Source organism: Octopus sinensis, linkage group LG1, assembly GCF_006345805.1.
Source record: "Octopus sinensis linkage group LG1, ASM634580v1, whole genome shotgun sequence".
In the NCBI taxonomy this organism is placed as follows: domain Eukaryota; kingdom Metazoa; phylum Mollusca; class Cephalopoda; order Octopoda; family Octopodidae; genus Octopus; species Octopus sinensis.
The window spans coordinates 51,794,532-51,808,039 of NC_042997.1; the positions used below are offsets into that span (position 1 = coordinate 51,794,532).

At 34.7% G+C, this 13,508-nt stretch overlaps 1 protein-coding gene across 3 annotated transcripts in view; it reads left to right on the forward strand.

The window, feature by feature from the left end:
• Positions 1-13,508, forward strand: part of LOC115232624 (ubiquitin carboxyl-terminal hydrolase 32) — a 166,547-nt gene that overhangs the window by 4,094 nt on the left and 148,945 nt on the right. The gene's annotated exons all lie outside the window — the stretch shown is intronic.

A 13,508-nucleotide genomic window follows, 5' to 3' on the forward strand; every position in this document is an offset into this window, starting at 1 on the left:
TGTATTTATATATGTATATATATATATCTGTATATATGTATATATATATATATCTGTATATATGTATATATATATATGTATTTATATACGTATATATATGTATTTATATATGTATATATATATATATATGTATTTATATATGTATATATATATATATGTATTTATATACGTATATATATGTATTTATATATGTATATCATCATCATCGTTTAACGTCCGTTTTCCATGCTAGCATATGTTGGATGGTTGAACTTGGGTCTGGGAAGCCAAAAGGCTGCGCCAGGCCCAGTCTGATCTGGCAGTGTTTCTACAGCTGGATGCCCTTCCTACCGCCAACCACTCTGTATACGAGGGCCGTTCAATAAGTAATGCCCCTGACCCACTTCCCATAGCAGTAGAGCAATGAAACTTAGCACAGTTATTAGTCTTTTTCTACATAGGAACCACCCAGAGTTACGCATTTCTCCCATCGTTTGATGCAGCTCTGGAGACCGTTTTTGTAGAAGACCTCAGCTTGGTCCTCCAACCACGACGTGACTTCAGAAATCAAGGCTGCATCATCTGGGAAACGCTTTCCTTTCAAAAACAACTTCATGGATGGGTAGAGGTAAAAATCAGAGGGTGCAAGGTCAGGAGAGTAGGGGGGATGGGGGAGGAGTTCATAGCTGCACGCCTGTGCTTCTGATCTGGCGACACACAAGTTGTGGACCGGAGCGTTGTCCTGCAGGAGGAGAATGCCTTTGCTGATCTTGCCCCGCCTCTTGATTTTGATAGCTTCTCTTAATTTCCTCAGAAGTGAAGCATAATAGGCTCCTGTAATTGCGGTACCCTTTGCCAGGAAATCTGTCATCACTACTCCGTCCTGGTCCCAGAAGACTGTGAGCATGACCCTGCCAGCGAAGGGCTGCACCCTTGCCTTCTTTGGAGGAGGTGAGTCACGGTGCTTCCACTGCATTGACTGGGCTTTGGTCTCTGGATCATAGTGATGGACCCAGCTTTCATCCTGTGTAATCAGTCTTTTGAAAAATTTTGACTCATCTTCTTGGCACATCTCCAAATTCATCCTCGAGCACTCGATGCATTCTTGCTTCTGGAAAGGTGTGAGCAACCTGGGAATCCATCTGGCAGACACCTTTTGCATATGCAAATGGTCATGAATGATAGTTTCCACAGACCCGGTACTAATCTTGACCTGATGGGCTATTTGGTGAATTGTTATGCGTCGATCTTCCAAAATGGCAGCCTCAACTTGACGGACAGATGCCTCATCAATGGCAGAAAGAAGGCGACCAGGTCTGGGAGCTGTTTCCACAGAGTTCCGACCATGTTTAAATTCACGATGCCAGCGTTTTACAAGGTCATATGATGGGGCATCATTACCATAAGTTACTTTCATTTCAGCAAAAGTCTTCCGTGGTGTGTGTCCTTTCAAATACAAAAACCGGATCACTGCTCGACACTCAACAGGCTCCATTTCACACGACTCAGTTCCAACATCTGTATATCAGAAACCACAATTTGCCACTTAATCTATAGAGATATTGTGTATATAGAAAATTAACTTATTAGATACCATCTAATAAGTTAATGTTTAAGTATATAATATGAATAAATATTAAACTATTTCTATGTAATTTCTTTCCTATTCTCCTGAATAATCTTCTTGAAAAGCCCTAAATTTTAACTTTATACAATACAGCAATATTGTTTAGAGAGTGACCATTGATTTTGCACCTATAAAGCGGTTAACAATCAACCTTCTATAAATATATTACTGCACTAATATTTTAGTGTTCTTTTTCGGATATATGAACTAACAATGTTTGTGTGTGTGTGTATTTATATATATATATACTGAATCACCTCCACATTGCTTAGTTTCTCCTTAGTATTATGTAAGTGGGTGTATTTGTGTCCAGTAGTTAAAAAAATATCAACATCATACAAGCAATACAAGCAACTATTGTTTGTTCCTTTGCAGTCTTCCCTGTAAACATGTCAGGTCATTGTGCTGTTCATGTAAGAAGATGTATGAGAAACGGGTTAGGGTCAATAACAGGAAGGCAGCCGTTGAAAATTTCCCTAAATGAGTAAATTCCTGGCTCATGCAATTTTGGAAGAGGAGACGTTAAAAATTGCTGTGGTATGGTGCTGTGTTTTATTCAGATATCGACAACTCTCTTCAGACTCTTAAGGGCCGTCAGTATTGTCAAGTGCAACATTCACTTCGAAAGCGTCTGTAATATTATATGCCATAACCAGGAATATATATTGCTTGGCAGTTTGTGCGTGCGCGTGCGTGCGTGCGCAGGTTTGCAATTTTACGGTCTTTATCGAAGCTTTTTCTGTTTTTGCATTTCAGCTTGCATTTTTTGTGGCGCAGTATAGTTCCTAAATTTGTTACGAAGTAGATTATATAAGGGTTGATCGAAACATCTTGTTTACAAAGCTACTTAATATTTGGAATTATTATGTTTTAATTGATTTTTGTTAGCCCTTGTGACCAATAAACGAACGAATTATCATTTATTATTATTATTATTATTATTATTATTATTATTATTATTATTATTATTCATACGTAAATAGTATCCACATGATTTAGATAGATACGTTGATGTGCGGAAATATTAAGAAATTATTTGTTGAACCTGTCGCTTTTAAAAGTATGTTTCGTTTATAATAACAATAATAATAATGAAATTATTGTATACAGTGCTCAAGTGCACCACAACTTGTCAAAAGTGCGTATAAAGCATATGCAGTAAATGTACAAATATCTTGGAAGTGAATAGTAACCTTTGTTTTTATTTCTCTCAATACATATTACTGTTGTAGTTTTGTTTTGTAGTTCTTGTTCAACTATAATCGATGTCCGGATTATAGTAATTAGATTGAGTCTTCGACGGATTTGGTATGACGAAAATAAACGACAAAAACAAAAAACAAAAAAAAAAAAAGAAAGCGCATGGGATTATTTAATGTTTTGTCTTTAAGTCTATGTTATCCACGCATTAGTTTTTCTTTTATGCGAGAACGATTACAAAAACCTGGAATGTTGCTTGCTACTGACTCTGTATCAACATGTTGATATGTTGCGAGGAAACGTCAATGCTGACACCCACCCACCCACTTAGTTTAACCACTCAAAATTGATTTATATGAGTGGATGAAGACAGATAGCTTTAATGACTCTTAAAATGCAGTCCACATTTTTGAAAATTGGTACTATGTACAACAGTTGTGTTATTGTTATTATTATTAACAATTCAAGATTAGTTAAGTGGTACCATAACCTTGACCTTGCCTCTTGTGAACAGACGAAATCTAGTCTTGTTTCTTCTTTACAGCGGATTATTTACTTCATATTTAATAATTAATAACCTATTTTCGTTGGATGGTGATTGACAAACGTACCAGGCATTTTCCGTGTAGTTAACTTGTAAATTACTGAAATGAAAGAAAACATGCACAATGTATTGGTTTTGTATCTGACAATTCAGTTCAGCTCAGTAATAAATTATGCATAATTGATTGATGTATGTTCATTCTTACAATTTATTTAGGACTATCTTTTCAAATTGGATCATCTGCCACTTTTTTTTGTCATTCACTTTCATTTTTATTTTATTTACTTATTTATTACAATTTTTGTAAACAGTACAATTCCTCGCACACTTTTGTCCTAGAATTTGGAATCATTTTACTCTCCTCGTTTGAGTTTAAACACCAGAAAATGGAGTGCTTTTCTTTTCAACTGAAATAAAATGATTTATGTATTGCAGTGGGTGTGAACGAATATGCTTGCAAACATGTCATATAAATTTGTTTGATGTATAATTTCAGTCAAATGCATGTCCCAAACAACCAAGGAGGTTATTTATCTCTCTCTCTCTCTCTCACACACACACAAGTCGTCTAAGAGACCATAAATCAGGAAACCTAGCTCTACTCCTACTGCTATTGGCCTTAAACCATGTAATGGTGTTGCGCTATGTGTCGATGTCAGAGGTGTTCATCTCATTCTACATATCTTTGAGAAATGACAACAGCGTCACTGCTTGTATTCAATGATTATCTGCAAATTTGAGATTTAGACAAACATGGAAATTTGCAAGTGTTAGAGTTATGGGTGGGTTGGAGTGGTGAATGATTACGAAAAGTATTTAGCAAAATCTGAGGAGCAAAAAATTATTGAAGAATATAAAAAGTGGACCCAAATGGAGGTGGTATGCAGCTAGCTTGTTTATAGATGCAGAGGTCCTTGTATTTGTGGTAGAAAAGGCATATAGAAGAATCATTGTGTCTGAAAGTCTGTGACTGTATCATGAATCTTAACCAATCAAATAGCCTTCTTTTTTATATAGTGTAGGACAATTGCATGTGTGTGTGTGTGTAGGTAGCATCTGACTCCATATATATGTAGATCTTACTTGAGCCCTGTAAAGGACTAGCAATTGGTAAGGGAAGAAGTAATTTCTAGCTCTAAAGCGGAAGCTTATTTTTTAGGCTACAGTTTTGACAATGTTATAATTATAAGGCTAGATCCTTGTTTCAAGTTGTAATCTTTTCCTTTCAAACGTAAACCAAAAACTGTTATAAAATTGTTTTTTTATTTCTAATAAGTATTAGTTATTTTACTGAAATCTTTCCAGTATGCTTTCCTTGGTCATTTACTCTGGAGAAAGTTATGCTTCGTCCACAGACAAGGATACATGCACACAATACAACCATGGCTGTCAAAGCATAAAACTGAATAATCAGATTGTAGGGTGGAGATAATCCCATAAAACGAGAATGACAATCCATACATTGTATCCACCACTGTTTCTGGTCCTGCCAAATATTTGCTTACATTGGCAAAACCTCTAGGTTGGTGAAATAAGGTGATCTGAAAAATAAGCTTCCTCTCTGGAGCTAGAACTTTACTAATTGCTAATCCTTTATAATGCCCAAGTAAGACCTACACATATATGGAAGTAGATGCTATATATATATATATATATATATATATATATATATATATATATAAGCACCCACTACACTCACGGAGTGGTTGGCGTTAGGAAGGGCATCCAGCCGTAGAAACACTGCCAAATCTGACTGGGCCTGATGAAGCCTTCCGGCTTCACAGACCCCAGTTAAACCGTCCAACCCATGCTAGCATGGAAAACGAACGCTAAATGATGATGATGATATATATATATATATATACACACACATACACACACACACATCCTACACTACATTAATTTTGATAATAATAATGAATTTAGTAATATAACTTTAGTTGTTATTAATCTTGTTTGGAACATAAATAAGCATGAAATTTTGATTAAATATTCACCAGTTTTATGTTCAAACTAGCTTCTCACACCTACACTTCAAAAGCATTCTAAAACTAAACAATCATGTCATCAAAATCTCAAAGCCTTATGTTAATACATGATAAACTTAAAGCAATGTGAATAAATAAGCATTACGTTTGATAGTAATCTGAATCCTAAAGGGTTAAAACAGGAAGTTTGTACTTTAGAACCAAGGGTGGTCTCAGGCAGGTTGGTTTCAAAACTACACCACATTGCCCTTCCCTTTGTTATAGTGTATCCTGTTACATTTTTTTTTATCTTAAATATGCTTTCAGAGAAAATATGTATTCTATGACAGCAGCATAAGTATCTTTTAAAACTTTGAAGATTCAGTGGATCCATTAGATTAAATAAGTACTACTTAGCAAATTTATAGTTTCTCTGCATTCATTTGTTGGTTTCTTTTTCAATTTGTTTGCTTTATCTTAGTTATAAATTAATTTTCAGTATGCATTTGAAAAATTGTGGAGACACATGGCCTAGTGGTTAGAGCAGCGGACACGCAGTCGAGGGATCGCGGGTTCGAATCTCAGACCGGGCGATGTGTGTGTTTATGAGCGAAACACCTAAGCTCCGCACGGCTCCGGCAGAAGGTAATGACGAACTTCTGCTGATTCTTTCGCCACAACTTTCTCTTACTCTTTCCTCCTGCATCTTGCAGCTCACCTGCGACAGATTGGCGTCCCGTCCAGGTGGGGAACCTATATGCCAAGAAAACTGGGAAACCGGCCCTTATGAGCCAAGCATGGCTCGTGAAGGAACAAATAACTGTTCCTTCTAAAGGATAAAGGATGAACAACATTTGAAAAGTTACATTTTTGTTATATTTGTTTCTGTACTCACAAGGGTCAGAATTAAATTAGATTTTGAATGTGTGTGTGTATGCAAAATTGATGATAAAGTAAAATCATGTAGACAAAGTGAAAACAGTAATAAAAGGTTAAAACTGCAGTAATGATGCATTTTTAATTGGACATTTAAAGAAAACCTATTCTAGCAGCAGTTTCAGTGGAATAGTATTTGTTTTAAATGCACATTAAAATAGTTATAAACTGAAAGAAGCCTGTCATATATATGTGTTTGTGTTTCTCCTTGTATTGACATCACATGATAGTTGTTGGCAAGTATCATCATCATAGAAGTGATGTTTGTTTTCAGTTTTCTGTGAAAAACATGTCTGGCCACGGAGAAATATTACCTTGCTTGGAAACGGGTGAGGGTTGGCAACAAGAGCATCCAGCTGCAAAAAATTTACCTGTACAAATTTTGTCTGATCCATGCAAGCATAGAAAAGTGTATGTTAAATGATGATATTCTTCTCATTGTAATTTTAACTTTTTCATCGAGGATTTGTAGCTGTGATACCAGTGCCGGTGGCACGTAAGAATACCACCTGAACTTGGCTGTAGCCAGCGCTGCCCTGACTGACTTCCGTGGCGGTGGTACGTAAAAAGCACCATCTGATTGTGGCTGTTGCCAGCCTCGCCTGGCCTCCATGCTGGTGGCACGTAAAAAGCACCATCTGATTGTGGCCGTTTGCCAGCCTCGTCTGGCACCTGTGCCAGTGGCACGTAAAAAGCACCCACTACACTCACGGAGTGGTTGGCGTTAGGAAGGGCATCTAGCTGTAGAAACACTGCCAGATCAGACTGGGCCTGGTGCAGCCTTCTGGCTTCCCAGACTCCAGTTGAACCGTCCAACCCATGCTAGCATGGAAAGTGGACGTTAAATGATGATGATGATGATTGTTCACATTTTCTTATTAGCTATTTTCTAAGGTTCATTGATATTTCAAAAATTTCTACATCCTGTCTTCTGGATGAAATGATTTTAGTGATAGTTATTGCTGTTTACATGTAGGTGAAAATCCTATGTTGTTGTTTGAATTGTTGTCAAATTTTAGTCTTTGTTTATTATATGTATCCTGTTACTTTTGTCAATATGAAAATAGTTTGGATGTAGTGTCTGACATTGTTTGTTGCTCTGGTGCAAATTTCAGAAAACAGTTCAATTTAGCATGAAACTATTACTAGTAATCATAACCAAATTATTTCATTATGGTTAAAAAAACAGTATCAAGGATTAAAGTATTTTAATTCTGGCAACAATGACTGAGAAACAAACACAGCTACCAGCCATTAAAAATGGGTTCATCCAAAAGTATTGACCAGTAAAGCCTTAAGATATCAATGGATCTTGGAAACTTATTTTCTAACAAAAATGTAAAGGACTAATAAGGTTATATGGAAAACTTCAATTTAAAGTAGAGCATTAGTATATTTTCAATAATACATATATTGATTATTTATTTTAAATATAACTATTACCCATGAAAATAGATTATAATACTAGATATTGATATAACAAAAAGTTTCAGAAATGGATCTGTATTCAAGAAGTTTGAGTATATAAATTTTGATTGTTTTTTTTTTTGTTTTGCAGTATGTTTGTTTTATATCTCAGTACAATTTTTAAATAGTTTTAGAGATATTTTAATGTTCTGTAACTTCTCTACTTAACTTTTCATTACAGAAAATAAAACAAGTGATTAAAACAGTCCATGAAACAAATAAATAGAAAACTAAAATCAGGATTATCTAACAAATAACTATAAATGTTAATGAAATTGCAGTATCTGGTGATTGATTATATCTTTAATGACATGCATTAGCAAGGCCTTTTCACTTGACAGTTATATCTGATTAATACTGGAAAGCAATTTGCAAGAGCCTTCTAGTTAGTGTTAGCTGCAAAGATATATTTTAAGTATTATATATTTTTCACATTTCTCATTGAAATTACTAAAAGCAAATTCATTATATATTATTTTAACGTCATTTACCATTTAAAAAGGAAATAGATCTGATTTGAAATTGGTATAGTAACATGAATTAATAATTACGAGGATGTATTTAATTTTATCATTGTTAAAAAAAAGAATGCCACTTAATAAATTTGAGTGTTTGTATATTTACTTCCCTTCATAATAGCAGCATTGTTTATTGAGCAAAATAATCTTTTCATTTATATATTAATATGGTCAATATAACATGACATTGAAACAGTCTGAGGTCTTATTAGTTCAGTGCCATTTTGTTTAGTATTGTACATTCCTTCAAGTTTTTGTGCCCTAGAGCAGTTCCAATAATTCTTGAGAAAGACTATTATAGGATTCAAAAATCTTCTGATATACCCTGGAAACTTGATGCTATGTTGAATTGAGTTACTAAATTGCATCAGTAGTATAAATTAAATTTAAGCAATTTTATTTTAGAGAAGGTCGGAAAGTTACATAAATTTTATTCCAATCTATTTATTAATTTTTATTGTTACTAGGAATTTTATTCAGGTTTATAGTGCTAATACATAATTTCACTTGATTGGTATTCACAAAGTAGCTTAGAATAAACTAAAGATTGTCTTATGTGGATGAAGCCTTATTCCGTTAATGAAAGACCTGCACCATGTTTGAACTCAATGTACAGGATAGTTTGTTCAATGTCTTAGTCACTTGACCACAACTCTCTTAAAATTGTCTTTATAGGCAAGATAGACATTGTTTACATTTATTCAAAAGTTATAGATGCTATATTTCTCATGCCATAGCTACTAAAGAAATATATGAAGAATTAGCTACTTTACTATAAATAAGACAATGATAAAGCTTTGGAAAATTTAGATGAGATTATTAAAAAGTTAGAGATCCCAAATTTAGTAATGAAGTCTAGATACATTTGGAGAAAGAGACTCTCTTTAGTAATATAAAAAAGAATGGACAGCTAACTAATAGTAATTTTATCATAGCATGGTAGTTGGATATTTTTGTTCAGATAAATAGTATCCAATTTTTGTTCAGATAAATATTATCCAATAATTGAGAAAATACAAGTTAAATTATAAAAATGATACATTAGTTTTGAATAAACTAAGCGTGAATGATACTTTTTATTTTAAGCCATTGCTTCTCAAGAGGCAGAGTGGACCAGTATTTTAGTGGGATGTGGGTTACTTCAGAAGTGCAAGTAAGAAGTGAATGAAACTTGGAATAGTTTTAAACCTTTTTTTTAATGTATGTGTGTGTGAGTTATATTTTGTTCATGGTGGAATGTACATGTTTTCGAAAATCGGAGTTGGGCAAACAACATTGAGAAACATCGTTCTAAACTAAATGTATTGATAGTATCATTTTATTTAAATTTCCTTCTGAGAATGAAGTGCACAAAGCCTCTTGTATTTGAATTGGATATAATGTTAAGTGATCTTAGTGTCTGCACTGAAAATGTTCAGTATGCTGAGAATAAATCTGCAGATTTAGAGATTATTGAATACGCATGTAGATTGAAAAACAACTTGTTTTAAATCTCTCAGTGAGAAATATACAGTAACAGTATTGAATAGTAAAGTTTATTTTCTAACAGAATGTGGTAGTCCTATAAAGGATGGTGTTACTGTTGTTTAAGCCTCCAGGAAAACATCTTTTCCAGCTGGTTATTGACAAACAGTTTGTGTCACTATACAGACTGTGTGTTGATAACCAGCTGGAAAAATGTTTTCCTGGGGCTTAAACAACAGTAACACCATGCTTTATAGGACTGCTGCATTCTGTTGGAAAATAATACCACTGAATACATACATATATATATATATATATATATAATCAAAATAAGCAACAAGAATATCTTCAGTAATTTGGTATGATCATTTCACGCTATATCATTTTATTAAACATTGTAAGTATTACAGCAGTTTTAAAATGTTGAGCAATCATCAGCCATTTATAGAGGTTTTCCATTAATACATATTTTCATATTAATTGATAACATTATAGAGAGGGTAAATATATAGATAGAGATGTCGATTTGAATTTTAAGAACATTAAGGTAGTAGAATTTATCTTCTGACTGAAGAATATTCCCTCTCTCTCTCTCTTTCGGAGAGGCACTGAGCAGCTATACGCACACATACACACACGGCAGTAACTTCCACCTACCGAATTCAATCACAAAGCTTCGGTTGGCTCGGGGCTATAGCGGAAGACACCTACCCAAAGTGCCACGCAGCGGGACTGAACCCGAAACCATGTAGCTAGGAAGCAAGCTCCCTAACCACACAGCCATGCCCGTGCCTGTTTAAGTTATTTTGAACTGCTAGAAGGTGGGGAGGTATATATAATTCTGGTGCATCTAACTTAAGTGCGATATTCATTTGAATCTAAATTTTGCTGAATTTATATATATATATAATTGTATTTTTTTCATTTAAAAAATTTTGTCCAAGATCTTTTTAGTTTCAAATTCATTTATGTCAAGATTGAATAACTCATGTTACAGGAAACTACTTTGAACTGTAATAGTACCAGTTGTGAAAAATTGCGCTAGTCATTAGCATAAGAAGTATTGTTATAAGTTTGCGCCCTGCTTTTATCTTTGTCACCACAACTTGACAAATATAAACAAATTTTGGGAAACTCACAAAAATAAAATTTCTAGAAGAGGGTGCTGTTAAGGATTTTGAGAGATGAAATTGTATTGGCCTTTGGGTATGCAATACAAATTTAATATAGTTGCAAGTGTTTTTCATTATCATCTTACAGCTGTGTATACCTCCAAAAATGTAGAATATGAGTATTGTAATTTTACAACGATGTCCAAGAATAGTTCTTTTTTCACTACTCTCTGTTGTGAATCTAATAAATGTGTGGAAGGTATTTAGGATATTATAAAGTTTGTGTAATTCGTCTTTTGGTTTGTTACAGAAAACTTAAACAGTAATTGGGAAAACATTTACATGTCACAATGACATATTTGTTAGTTTTTGTTGAATGTTTTTTTTAATATTTTCTTAGTATGACCTCTAGGAATTCCATTAAATTTAAAATTTGCACGAGAGAGTAACACTTTTTTTACCTGCGGTTATAGTTTGATACAGTGAATGGGAGCTTTCTGTTGCCATCCTTAACCACATCAGCAATGCAGTGTAGTGGATAGAAGGGAAGGTGACTGATGGGAAGGAACAGAAAGACAGGTGATAGGGAGATGGAAGGTATCAAAGTGAAAGCAAATGTAGATTTAATTTGGGCTGTTAAGCCAGAATACTAAATGATGATGTCTTATAGCCTCCATATTACCATCAGATTTTAATGTTCATTTTGTAATGCTTGCACAGTTGAGTTGGTCTTCTTCAGCACTACGTCATCAATCATCTTGGTCCTTTGTCGTTTCCTCTGTGAGGTTCAGATCCCAAGATCAGTTTTCACCACTCATTCCATGTTTTTCTGGTTTTCATACTTCCACAGGTTCCATCAACTTTGTGTACACCACACTTCTTTACAGTTGTCTGCCTCCATATGCATCACATACCTATCAGCGCAGTTTTATCTCTTGCACACTACATCTTATTTCTCTTATACCTAATTTTTTTTCAGCACATTTGTGCTGTTATTCATGCACACTAGCATTACACCCAGTGAAGCCTGCTAATTTCATTTCTTTCTAGCCTGTGAAAATCTGCATTTAAGGCCCATATCTCTCTTCTATATAGCATTAAATTTCATACACAAGTATCATACAATCTACCTTTCACTTTGAGACAGAAACTCTTTGTCACTAGTATAGGTTAACAAGCTTCTTGAACTTTACTCACTGCCACTGTTAATTATGTCACCTAGATAACTGAAACTATCAGCTACTTTTAGAGAGTTTCCAGGCATTTAGTTTCTTGTGTGCTCTTACTGTTTATCATTTAATGTGCATTTACCATATACAAAGTCTACCTTCTCTATCAAACTTCTTGTAAAATTCATTACTCTTCTTGTGCATCCATACTTTGTTGGATACACTGTATGGAATTCCTATTTGCTCCTTTTCTGCATGTCAAGCATAGCCATTTCCCTGGCAGTAGCAGGGTCCTGTCTTATTTCCTACTTACTAATACTTAAGTCTTTGTTAAGTTTACTTTAAGGCTTCTTCATTTTAGGTTTTACAGAAAAAAATGTAGCTGAATTGATAAAGAATAAATTGTGGAATGTCTTAGTTTCAGCTATAAGAATTAGACCTTTAGGATACAGGAGTTCCACAACTGATCATAACCCCTCTTTTAGGGATTCTATTTATGATGGGTATGAACTGAGATCTGGTGAGCTCCTACTTGCATGCATAAGTTTTTAGTTGTCCTCATACACTCACTTTGCTGAGAGTCAGAATGACTACATCTCTGTAATTCTTATCCAAATAACTCTGCAGTTGTCTCACTCAGAAGATAATATCAGGAGAACCTATTCCTGGCACAAAGTTAAACAGTATTTTATCTCTGCTTATTCTCTTCCTAATCAATTCCTATAATTTTGTTTCTGTAAACTTGATAACCTGGTTCAACATTCCTTTGCTGTTATAGCAGTTGATGATGATGCTATGTCAATCATTAGGTTTGACATCTTCCTGTATCCACTGCTTGGCAGGTGACTACCCCTGTGCCCTGTTCTGCCAGATACTTTAAGTATTTCAGGAACTATTCTTAGACCAGTTGTCTTCACTACCTTCATATCCTTAATTGCTTTATCTACTATATTGCTGTCAACTTGATTGACTGGTCTCTCTGTTGGGTCAAATTGCCTAGCAGTCTGAAAGATTTCACACCTCTGATCTTCAGATCTCCTTCAGCCTCTCTCCTTGTTCAATGTATCCGACATCTGTCTCTTATTTTACTTCGCTGTCCAATTTCTTAGCTTCTATGACTTGGAAAGGGATTACTCATTAGATGAAAAGAATGTTGAAAGATAACAGCACACGTACATATGAAATTATAGGTAGGCCCAGCTTATTTTGAGAGGAGATAGTTTAACCGCACTGTAAGTTAGGTTTCATACTTGTAAGGTCTGCTTGTATATAGTCTTATCCATTGTCAATAAATCACAATGCTTGATACTGTTCAAAAATTTTTAAATGTTGAATGTTTCACAGGGTGTAATCAAATGAGCGAAGCAATTGGATAGATTTCAAATGTAATTTCAGATGAAAAATTAACATATAGGCGCGGGAGTGGCTGTGTGGTAAGTAGCTTGCTAACCAACCACATGGTTCCGGGTTCAGTCCCACTGCGTGGCATCTTGGGCAAGTGTCTTCTGCTATAGCCCTGGGCCGA